The sequence below is a fragment of the Adiantum capillus-veneris genome, chromosome 1 (genome assembly GCF_014529385.1).
Source record: "Adiantum capillus-veneris isolate H3 chromosome 1, ASM1452938v2, whole genome shotgun sequence".
Classification (NCBI taxonomy): domain Eukaryota; kingdom Viridiplantae; phylum Streptophyta; class Polypodiopsida; order Polypodiales; family Pteridaceae; genus Adiantum; species Adiantum capillus-veneris.
This window is the reverse complement of record NC_140931.1, coordinates 120,713,412-120,725,933: the sequence shown is the minus strand read 5'-3', so window position 1 is coordinate 120,725,933 and position 12,522 is coordinate 120,713,412. Positions and strand designations below refer to the sequence as shown.

The window sequence follows — 12,522 nt, the reverse complement described above, 5'->3', positions numbered from 1 at the left end:
TCCTCTTTATGTGTATCAGACAAGACAATACATGGTCAACTAGAGTCACATTGACCTACACAAGAGATTGGGAGAGTGCTTTTGGTCCATCTTAAACACTAAGTAAGATGGGAGAGTGCTTTTGGTCTACCCAACTTAATGCCCCATCTTAAACACTAAGTAAGATGAGGAGCAAGACTCGACACTGCGCCGCCGTCTAGTTAATGACTCTCTTAAACATTCCATCAAGCTTAAACCAAATATGGTCCACAATTGCTCCCAAAAGTTTGCTCATAACAAGCTTATTCCAGTGGTCCACAATTGCTCTCGAAGTTCCAAGAGTGTACCATTTGCAATTTTAATGAGTTTGATGTTTAGGAAAAAGAGATGTTAAGCCAATGGACATTAAACTTCCTTTTCTTTGCAGCCTTTTTGTCCCCTGCATTTCAAAGGTTTTAATGGAAATCATTCAAGTTCCATAGGAATTGTCCAAAGGCACGTATGCGCGTATAAGACTAAGCATTGCAAATGGACAAGATTTGCTAAATAGATGGAGACACTAATTGGCATAATGCAGTGATTACAACTGCCATTTATATCTCTCAAAGGCTCTTCTCATTGTATAACTTCAAATTGCATTCAATTTTATTGATGGCCCATGGGCTTTTGACAATTGAGCTACTGTTGACTTGGTAGGCACTCTTACCACAAACAGCCAAAGATCCCATTTTGAACACCTTTTAAATAAGGCAAATAAAGAGGGAAAAGAGACAGTCCAAAAATGTTGATAGAAGGCATCTCAATAACGTTTGGTCTATAAAGTCAAAACTAAAAGAGAAAAGTGAACATTTATTAAAAACCTTAACAATTCCATTAAGTAGCATTTATGCCATTAAAAATATTGTTACATGTACTAAAAATGTGTCTTTGAGCCTTGAGACATCTATCATCATCCTTACAATTGTACATAAAGGATTATCCTGATTGTGTGGTCCAAATTCAAGTTGAATGCATGGAACATTTTCTGTATCTAGGCTAGTCTAAGGAAAAGGAAATGTTTGGCCAATGGACATTGAACTTCCATTGGTTTGTAGGTATAGGCTTGTTGTAAACCCTCATGGGTTCTACTCCCTTGTTCAACAGGTGAGGCCTGCCGTAGGTAGTGTCCGCCAAAAACCAAGGATTAATGTATTTCTAATTGCCTAAAACAACAAAATCTTGGCTACATTTTTGAGGTTGCCTTAAAGAAACCCAGTAAAACTTTACAAGTTTCAATGGATTTACCTTGATATATTTTTAAGTGAGCACTTTTTTCCTTTGGTTAGTAAGGCTTGTTTTTTTTTCAAAAAAGAGTAGAATTTGATTTTAAAAAAAGAAAGGGAACCCCACAGGTAGGGGTGGGTTAACCCCAATAAAAAAAATTTAAGAGACAGAGCCTCTTTCATTTTGAGTCATTTGCTTGAAAAAAAGGGGCACAACTCTGTACCATTGTTGCCACTTGAAGCTTCTTTGGTTAGAGGAAACAAATTCATTCTCATATGGGGCATCTTTAGCTTTATTGCACAATTGATTAGCTGACTGCAAAATATCTCTTTTGAGGAGGGCCAGTGGAAGGGTAGAAGGGTGTTGAAACACTGAAGCATTTCTTTGTAGCCATTTATACCACAAGATATGACCTCTCCAAATATTCCATAGGGGAACATCCATTCCTTTACAATTGCCTAGCAGCAGATTCGTAAAGTCCAAGGACTTTAGACATATTTGGGAAAATTGTGCTCATATCTAGTTTAACTGCAAGGACAACATGGACATCATTCAGATGCTACACAAAGTTCTCTCCCGATAGACTTGTTTTTTATGAGCCATGGATGTAGGTATCTTAAAGAAAGTGTAATGGAACTCAATCTGAAGCGACCCATTCACTAACTAAACAAAGACATAAACAAAATTTGTATGCCTTTTCCCCTTCTATGGTTTTAAAATGTCAGTGGAAATGAAAGTCTTCTAGTCAACATAGTGGTTGAAGGGCTAAGTAAAATCGTTGCACCTATTCGTCAGGCAGTATTGGATTGGAAAGCCTAGCATTGGCTCATAGTTAGAGTGGATAATTAAGTGAAGCATTCATGGTCGGTCTCATTCTAAGTTTCCATTATCAAGCATTTCCAAGTCTACATTATGTTACTCTATCACACACACACACACACACACACACACACACACACACACACACACACACAAGGATGAACTTATAGGCTTATTGGGCAGTGATACAACATTCAATAGGTCACTTGTTGTCCTACATATAAAAATCTCTTTTGTGAATATATCTCTATTGATTTGTTTAAAATGTTTGCATTAAAAAACCCCTCCTCTTGAACTCATGTGATACATTAACATGATTACACACTGGGGGAGCTCATAATAAAAAATCTTTTACAGTGGTGGGAGCTAATTGGTTCCCTTAAGCCTTAATAGAAGCAAGCTACCTGCTACTTTATGGTCATTGGTGGTGCGTAATGTCTAAGCCTTACAAAATTTGAGTAGTACTCTTTCAGGGATAAGCTGTATTATTTCACGGTAAAGAACTTAATCATATTTATTTCCTCATGGGTAGAAGGTAAGTATCTCTCCTTCACTGCTTGTTTAATATCCCTCCAAATCTTAGAGTTTTCTAATACTCCCATGTCATGGTAATGTTGTTTCCACCATAATGTTTCTTTCCTTGAGAGGCGAAACATTCCCAGCATGGCTTGTTTGCACGTGCGGCCTTGCCAATAGAGAAGTAGTCGTCCATATCTTCAATCCATACTTGTGCATCCTTCTCAATATCATCACCCTCTTCCTTAAAAGACGGTGGTTGTATTCGCTTGAGCAATAACTTCTTCCCCTAAATTTTTATATATAAGCCATAGTTTTGAGGGTTTTCCAATGATCTAAGGGTTTTTATGGAGGGTACACATATATTAACATATTATAATAATATCAATGTGTATAATAACTCAAATGACTAAAGTATTATACAAGCATAAAAAGGCATGAAGTATCAAAACATATCTTTTTTTCAAAAAATCAAATTTAAGTATTTGGATCTACAATGATCTCTCGTGAGGAAACTTATTAGAGGTTTCAACCATAACTGTAATATACATTACTTGGCATGTTGTAGTATTCCAGTGTGTCGGCGGGCCATGGGTGTAGAAAAGGATACATAAGAGGGAGCTTGATGTAGCCAATCAAAACTCATTTCTTCAATGTCGATAGAGTGTGATTTCTGATAAAAACTTGATTGGCGGACATTATTGATATTAATATATCATAAAGCGATCGATTACGGATTGTGACTCCATCAATGACGGTTGGAGGGGCTTCTTGAGATTGAAAGTGTTGGGTGAGCTTTAAGTCTTCTATCATGTAGGTCAATTTTCAATTGCTCAATGTGGCATGCTTGGATGACAAAATTAATTCAACAACTTGTATATAACCAGGTGGTAGGTGGGTCGAAATTCACATGAGCTGTAAAAAGCTTGTCGAGAATCCATCATGTATTAGGTCATAGAAGGTACAATAGAACAACCCAAACAGGTCTCCCCAAGGTCTAATAACACTCTTCATGGTCAAAATGTCAAAAAACAATGATTTAAGTACTCAAAACTGAAGATATGACTCATAGACGCAAAGTCACAAACCAGAACAAAACTTGATGCACTTACACTTGATTGAAAGAAAAAGACGAGAGAAACACAATGCAAGTTTTGAAATTGAAATAGGATTATATAATCATGAGATAAGTTAATTACAAGTTAGAATTGCTTGGCCGCTTGAGCGTACGTACATAGAGCTTCCTCGTTCTCCAAAAGATAAGCCTTAAGCCTCCCTTTCATACTAAGGTTATTGTCTTTTCTACCTAGGGATTTCTAAATGGCCACTAACCAAGCTCACATGGGCCTTTACAAATATCTTAAAATAATTACAACTCATAGAATCCCCTCTCATTGGTCTAAGGAGGCTTCTATTTTTGCCATGGGATTAAAAAGGAGAATATGGAAGGGGTAAATGGGCGGATGCCATGTGGAATGAAATGGTGGGTATGGCAGGGCTAAAAGTAAGTTGTCAAACTTGTATTCTTTATAAAATATAAAGAGAAAATCTCTTATGAATTCAAAGACCTAAACTTTTCTCTAAATAATTAAGTAAAAACCAATCATTTATCTCTCTAGTGGGTGTCAGTTTCTCCTCCCCTCTCTCCTAGAAGGGGGTCCCTCCAAAAACGTGTTGATACTTCCCTCCCTCTCTCTCTACTGTACCATCTCTCACTTCTCTTGCTTCTCTTTCCTTCCTTTCAGTTTTCCCTCCCAAAACCTCTGCAGCAAAAGTTTGAACTTCATTTCCCTCCTCAAGCTTATTGAACTCTCCTCAAGCTGAAGTTCTCCTTTTCTCCATGAGCCTCACTAAACACCTCTATCTAAAGATGAAGATTTGCAGCATATCCTTTTGCTAGATCATCCCTCTTTCTTTCATCAATAGGTTTCTTGCTCCTTCTCCATTAATCTCTCTAGCGAGGATCTACTTCCCTCTTAAGATTGGGTCAAGTTTTGTCTATTTTTGAGTTTTTTTTTAAAAATATTAGTATTATTGAGTTTTAAGTTTTTTTTTTAAAAATGTACTATATAAGTCAAAATTCACAACTTCAAGTTCATTTCACACTCTAGAAGATCCTCTCAAGCACAAACGTGCATGCACTCATATCTTGCACCACATGACGATTCACACGAGCAGGCTGGCACTATGCACATCAATACCACCACAGTCACTCACACCATAGCAAATCCATAGCCGACACCCCATGCAGAATCTATGGCTTCAAATCCACATCCCTAGCCACAAGTGGATAATTCAGTGTCCCAACCCGCTCCAGATGCCCAACAGCCTCCCCAACCATCGAATCCAGATGATCAAACTACCATGCAACATATTTTTGGTTATCTCGGACCACTAAACCATGCCAACCACACACCTCTCCCTGATCCCCCCCGATTTCATCTCTACACAGAGCCACACAAGAAACAAGAGCAACCGAAGAAGAATACCGAGGTCTGCTTCAAAATCTAGAGCCCTCACTTGCTGTCACAACACTTGGTGCTTAGGCCACCACGGAAGCCACACCGCAAAGATTTGAACCGCGAGTCAAACAAAGAGTAATCAAGGTAATACTAGGTGACCCAGTTTCTAAAGCACGAGAGGCCAAGAGGAGGAAAATAATGAAGGAGATGGAAAAGAAAGAGGCAGCTGAGAAGGAAGCAAAAATACTACAAGAAGAACAAAGAAGAGAGAGAGAGAGAGAGCAAGAGGAATGGCAGATAACAAAGGCCAAGAGAGCTCATTTGGCAAACTTACAAGCACGAGCAGAGGTAGAGAAGAAGGTGGCAGATGATAGAGCTCAAGCCACCCAACAAGAAAAGGCTCGAAGCTCTAGGCCTTCAAAAATACCTCAAAAAGCCAAGCAATGTGTAAAGAGAAAAAAGGACAAGGTGAATATTGAAGGACAACAGGCTCAGGAGGAGAGGAGGAAAAAGTACAAAAAACATCCTCCTCAATGGGCTAGGTAGGTGGCTCCTCCACCACCGTCAACAACACAGAAAAGCCAAAGATGGAAGTCGGGCATAGTTTCTTTGCAGGAGTTTAAATTTAACATCTTGAGCAGTCCAAATACTTAAAAAGATCAATGTACAAATTCAAGTTCAGCAATTGCACAAAATGGTAGAAATTCGACATTTGATATTATATGAGAAGATTACAAATCTCATCAAGAGAGAGTACATGGGATAAACTATTTCTTATGAAGACATACTTCGTTTCACAAATTGATTGATAGAGCTAAACCTGTATTTTTCAATGTTACATGCTTAGCATGCACCATACAAGAAATACCATCCCGAAACAGATGCACCAAAATATCTTTGGTGGAATCCTGTAGGGTAAGCAAGGCTGCATGTTGTATGCGTGTAACGGAATCGCTATATTCATCCATTATCTCTCTCAGAAGGCCGCTTTGGGTATGATGGGCTCAATGCTCTTCTGATATTTTCAAAAGGAGGAAGCTTCACAAGTGAATAAAAGCTTTCACAAAAACAACGAGTTTTTGTGAAGAATCAACAAAGGTGTTCTTACGAAGAACGAAACATGAAGCGCTGCAATTTCCACAAGGCGAGGTTCGCATGCAACATAAAAGTCATCGAGCATAAAAAACACAAATACTTCAAGCTTTACAAGGTACAAGTTGATGTTTTTTTCAAGATATGCTTTGAGTTGCTCGATAGAATGTTAAGCAAGCTCAAGATCAATATAAGAAGTACGCATGTGAGCATCGTCATCTTGCTACTTTCGAAGAAGGAGACAAGGTCAAAGTTCCGGAGCATTCAGAAAGTCTGAAGACGGGAAAATTTGTTAAACTTTCACCACGCTATTGTGGACAGTTTACCATTCTCAAACATATAGATCAAGTGGCCTATAAGTTAGCTCTTCCCAAGTACTCACGAGTTCATCATGTTTTTCATAGTAGGCATTTACGAAAACAGCTAGGAAAAAATGATAATGTCATTGACTTATCAAACCGCCAAGCATCCCTCATTGAACCCGAAAAGATTTTGGATTCTCATGAGCTTCGCACCAGACATCTGTCGAACGACAGGTGTTGATAAAATGGTTAGATAGACCTGAAGAAGTTCCTACATGGGAGAATGTCTCCACACTTAAGAAACGTTTTCCTACGTTCATTTTCAAGGACGAAAATGATTCTCCAAAGGGGGGGGGGGTAATATAAGGACACGGGTCCTACGGGCAAGGCCACCGGCACAGCCGGACAATGTGTACGCTAGGGGGAGGCTATAAGAAAGCATGGTTGGGTGGAGACTAGTACACGCATTACTCTCATCCTTTCACCTAAGGTTTGACAAAGAATATTTCATAGGTGCCTGAATTGTGGTAGAAACTGATTGTTTACCATTGATAGGGATGATTGCAAATTTCTCTACTCTTGACATTTGCAATGTTGCAATAGATAACCTTTATTACGTCTCTTAATCATGAGGTTTGTCATATTGCAAGTAGAGATAACCTTGTTACAGATATGTTGTCAAGGGGCAAGGTATGAATCTGATGAAGAGGAGATGCTTACCACCAGTGATGATGTGGGATTAAAGTTCTACACCTCTTCTCATTTACATGCAAGTTGTGGTACTCATGTTTGCGTTTTTGAAGTCTTTTCTGAAGAGATGTACGATGGAGAATGGCCGCTACCTCATCACTTTTACCAGCAGGCAAGAGGGAGGGAGTAATCAAGAGTACAAGAGGATCAAGAAAAAGGTTATGGCTACTTTTTGAGAGATGGTCATTTATGGAATTAACGAAAGAGTTCAAGAGGGGTACCACAATGGGTTGTTTGTGATAAAGAAAATCAATAGTAGGTGATTGAAGTGTTTCACAAAAGCTTATGGGCTAGACACAGAGGGGTATGGGAAACTTTTGGTAGAACTAAGGACCACTACTGGTGGAAAGGAATAAACAAAGATGTTGCTCCGTTTGTGGAGACTTGTAATATTCTAATGTACGGCATCAAGAAGGATTACATCCTACTTATCCACTAGCTATGCATTACAAGTGGGTAGTAGATTTGATTACGATGCCAATGGGGGTTTGGCAAATGAGGTATATTGTTCTTGCTAGAGAAGATCCCACTAACTAGGTTGAAGGGAGAGCTTTGCGTACAAAAGATACAAGTTCTATGTGAAATTTTCTACTAGAAGATTTAATTTCCAGGTATGGTTGTGTTGGTAAAATCACTCTTGATAGAAAAGAGTTGGATGTAGATGAAGCTTGTGAGTTTTTGGTAGTTTAGGCATCAAATTGGCTCTTACTACAACATATAAAACAGAAGGGAATGGGAAAATTGAAAGAGGGCATCCGCCTATTGTTAGGGCTTTAGCAAAGGCATGTCGAGGACATATTGGCGATTGACCTAAGCTGATACCTTTTACTTTATGGGTTGATCGCACTACGCATAGTTCAATTGCAGATTTTATGCTAACTGAATTGAGATGGAAAGAAACCCACTATGCCTACAGAGGAGGCAGTTATATCTTGGAGGATGTGTAGGTTCATAGCGGGGGTGGATGTCGTGATGTTGTGCAATTAAAGGGGGAAACTCAAAGAAGATACTGCTTCCTGGGTATTATTATCTTTCACACAGATTGTTGGCAATTGTTATTGGGATAGCATGGTTGATATGTATGTCATATGCTGAGTATTTATGCCAAAGATGGTGTACTTTAGAGGGCAATAAGTGCTGGCAAAGATCTTGCTCGGGGGGATGCCATCTCTTGTAGTACATTGATAGCGGGGCATGTTGGTAGACCTACACTCGATACTACCGCGGTTGAGATATATGCCTAATGTGGTGATTGGTAGTGCTTGGTTGAAATAATGGAGCTTGGTAGCAACGCTATGGTGGATGTAATGCCAAGTTGATATTTATGCAGATTTTGATGCACTTCAGAGAGAACACTAAGTGCTAGGGAGCTTTGGATCCGGGATGTAGTCTCTTGGAATTCCTCGCATATATATATGTACCAAATGTGAAGCCCTTATAAAAGCTTGTTAAGTTCTGGATGAGATTTTGTCTCAGTTTTTCAAGGCAATGCCTTGGTCGATACATATGGCCAATGTGGTGCGAGGGCCACCTGCCCAACAAGAACATTGGACGCCCATGGGATGGCCGCCCACTTAGAAAATTAGGGCTTAAGTGTGAAGGGAGGGGGGAAGTGGAAAAGAAAATGGCGCAGATGATGAGAAGAGGAGTATGGGTCCGAAGGGAAGATTGCATAGAGAGCTACGGTCCTAAGATGATAACGGCCATGAAGGTAAACTTGTTCAGCTTGCCATGGTGATCCTATTTGGCATTAGAAGCATCCAATTTTGAGCATCTCTACCTTCGGCCTACCACGTCATTAGTGGGGCCTCCCACCTCTACTCATGGCGCGCAGTGACAACGAAAGAAGGGGGGGGGGGTTCAAAGAATAATGTAAGGGGACATTTGAGCAGAAGATAGCGTGTGATAATTCAATGTAGAGAAGGGAGGAGAAAGGCAATGATACAAGGGAACTAGGAGAGGATGCTCGCAACAAGCTTTCTACCTCGACCAAGCTAAGAAGGAAGCTTGGACTCATGATCTCACTCTCTCTCTCTCTCTCTCTCTCTCTCTCTCTCTCTCTCTCTCAAGAAGGAATTAGCCCTCACCTTAAGGTAAGAAGGATCTCTCTTGGCACTAATGGGGGCTTCAAGGAAGGCATGGGCAAGAGGAAGGATCTCCTGTTGTCTCTCTCAGCAGCTGAATGTGGGAGAGCTTGGCTTCAAGCTTGGATATTCTTTCTTGATGTTTGGGAAGCAAGCCATAGAACAGGGTCGGATTCTCTCTCTCTCTCTCTCTCTCTCTCTCTCTCTCTCTCTCTCTCTCTCTCTCTCTCTCTCTCTCTCTCTCTCTCTCTCTCTCTCTCTCTCTCTCTCTCCTGAAGGAAGCACCACTCTCTCTTTTTATTGACGTAAAGAAGCAAGTTAAGGAGAAAAAGCTTAGACTCAAGACTGTTCTCACTCTCTACTACAATGACACGGATGTAGGCTATGGGCAACATGGGATCTCATGCATTCTTCCTCTCAAGTTAGGGGAACGAGCACCAGTTTCAAGCTCTATTAGCTGGCATACCAAGGAGAACAAGCTTTCATGGTGTAATCAGGGTTGTTTTTTTTGCTCATTCAAGCAGTCTTTTTGGAGGATTAAGCTCTCACAAGCTGGATAATTGCTCTAACAACACCGTTAACAGCCAATTGTAATCAAGTCCCACTTTGGTTAACCATTAGCAGCTTGTGGCTTTTAAGGTGTTAATTTTAAGTGATCTAAGGGTCATTCAAGCTTTTTCTTAGTGTAGTGTATCTGGTTTCTTATTTTTCCCATAGTAAGCACCTCGGTGTTGACCCGGCTCACCTTGCAAACCCATTATCCGCGACACTGCACACCTCAGACTATAGGTGCACAGAAATCAGAAGCATTGGGTTCTAATCTTGTCTTTATTAGTCAATGCCTATATTGTTGGTGTGCCAAATCTGCACACCCACGTCTATATGAGAATGCATGTAGTGGGTGGAACCCCTTTGCCTCTTGTTCATCTCTAGCCATTGTTTGGGCTGCAATGACACACTTTACTTTAGCCAAAGTAGAGTGTAAAGATGGGAGAGCAATAGCAAAGGCTCTTGCTTGATTCCATCCTAGAGGATTTGAATCATCCTTTGGAAGATCCCATGCCAAACACAAGAAAAGCATAATTCTCCTTGCTTACGAATTTTCATGTTGTGTAGGATGCACTACACGGAGCAGAGGAAGGGTGCATTTGGTAAGGCACCCACATTTAGCAAGCAAAGACAAAGGGTAAATCTTTTTATATATTACAAGCTAAAAATTTAGTTGATTAGAGCACCCAAGTGCTCATGCCACATGGGAGGCGTTAAGCGCACACATGTGTGCACATACACACACGCTCAATATGGCAACTATGACCTAGCAACAAGGTGGTTTTGGTTCAATAAAATGGCTTGATGACCCACTTCTTTTTTTCCGTATAGGAATTTTTTTGTTTTGTGTCCAATTGTACTTGCAATTCTTCTTAGCAGATAAGAATCTTGCTACCTTGCCTCTTACATTACATGCTTCGACTCCAGAAAGGTAATTTTATCAATCATGCAATTCAAACATGTTAGAACTCTACATAAACAACAAATAAGGTAGAAATTATCTTGTTCATATCGTGTAATATACTTTGAAACCAAAGATACATTTCAAACCTTCATTAAAACAACTCATTAGATACTAGGTACAAACTTTTTGTTTTGTTTTGTTTTTTTTACATTTCCTTCAATATGGTGCACAGTGAAAGCATAGCTCTCCCACGTGCAAAAGGGACACAGATGGGTAGGGCTGGAGTGGTATCATGGAATGGCATGGCTTACGAGATCTTCACTCTGAAATCATGCATGAGCTGAATTGGTAGCAAGAAGGGAACCCTCTCAGAGTACACATCGAGAATGGTATATTGGCTGAGGCTGATCTTTTCTAGCGACGTCGATCACCATGTGGCCATGAGCGACTATGACAGCGATGTGGTTAAGGCCCGCTCCATCACCTAGACACCATCATCAATGGTGTGGATGATTGGGTCCTTCACTGTGATGCCTTTGTAGTTAGAGCTTCCACATGGGCGCATGCTGTCCATAGAGCATGGTTATCGGCATCACAAATTTCTTGGTGCATCCAAGGACTACCCTCTCCTCTCCTATCAACAGATAACCCCTCCCTTTTCCTCCTCATTGCGGGCCACTCACTTTAAAACCATCTCCCCCACTGGTGGTGCTGGGGTTGTTTGCAGTCTCGGGGGGTTCACCGTTCAATACCCCCTATATAACGTGCGTTCGTGGGGTATTAAAAACCCCTCTTTTAATATGTATGAATGAATAAAATGACCCCTTATTTTATGATTTTTTTTCCAAAATTGGACATTAAAAACCCCTTATTTTAATGTATCTTTGTTAAATTGCCTAAATTTTTTGCAATTTAAAACCACTCCTTTCGAACTCACATTATACATTAACATGATTACATAGTGCACCCCCCGAGGTTGCAGTCTGCCCAACTTTGTGAATTTATGCAATGCCTTCGGCATCAACATTAGCCCCAATAATTTCTAAATGCAGGGGCCCGGACCACTTGGAGGCGATGCTTTGTAGATTTTGGCCACACTCGTCTCGAGTACAACATGCATGCAAAGTGTAATGAAGGACAATAGGTAGGCTTTACAAAAGAACGTAAAATTGTGTCGTTTTTAGCTGCCAAAATGTCTTTGGCTTCAGAAAGATTCATCACTAATTAAGAGACATAATTGTCATATCTGCAGCCAATCTTGGAGCATCAGAAAGGTCTTCTGTCTGCACCTAAACTTTGTCTTATATCATCGTGGCCAATAAGAGCAAAAAACTTCTGTGTTGATTCATGCTTGTATTAAAGCATCTCTCTCTCTCTCTCTCTCTCTCTCTCTCTCTCTCTCTCTCTCTCTCTCATCCACTTGCAATTTGTCCGATTTTTCTCGTCAAAGCATTGTGGTACCTCTCGAACACTTACTGGATCTTGTGCCTCAATTTTGAGTATATAAGATCAGCACTATCATAGTGGCTTGTATAGCTATTGATGGGGGTAGCTCTTATTGAAGGTCTCAAACTCAGTTGTGCAATGTGTTCATGTGCATTGTAGAATTCTTGCTTGCTTGGACCTCGGTTTTTCAATAACAGTTTCCACATTGCCCTTACCCAAAAACTTCTAGAATTTGTAGGTAGTTCGCCCATCAATGCCCTCAACTACCTGTGATTTCCCACTGCTCCTCCCCACCTCAATACAGCTACAGTTGGCCAAAGGCACAATAGGGCAAGACTAACAGGTGCTGAGAAGGC

At 40.3% G+C, this 12,522-nt stretch overlaps 1 pseudogene across 1 annotated transcript; it reads left to right on the top strand.

The window, feature by feature from the left end:
* The first annotated feature begins 10,540 nt into the window (after nucleotides 1-10,540).
* On the top strand, nucleotides 10,541-12,042 carry LOC147465449 (uncharacterized; annotated as a pseudogene). Its single transcript, XR_015187999.1, has 4 exons — nucleotides 10,541-10,747; nucleotides 10,953-11,302; nucleotides 11,773-11,864; nucleotides 11,973-12,042. The product of XR_015187999.1 is annotated as an uncharacterized LOC147465449 (transcript).
* Nucleotides 12,043-12,522: the final 480 nt, after the last annotated feature.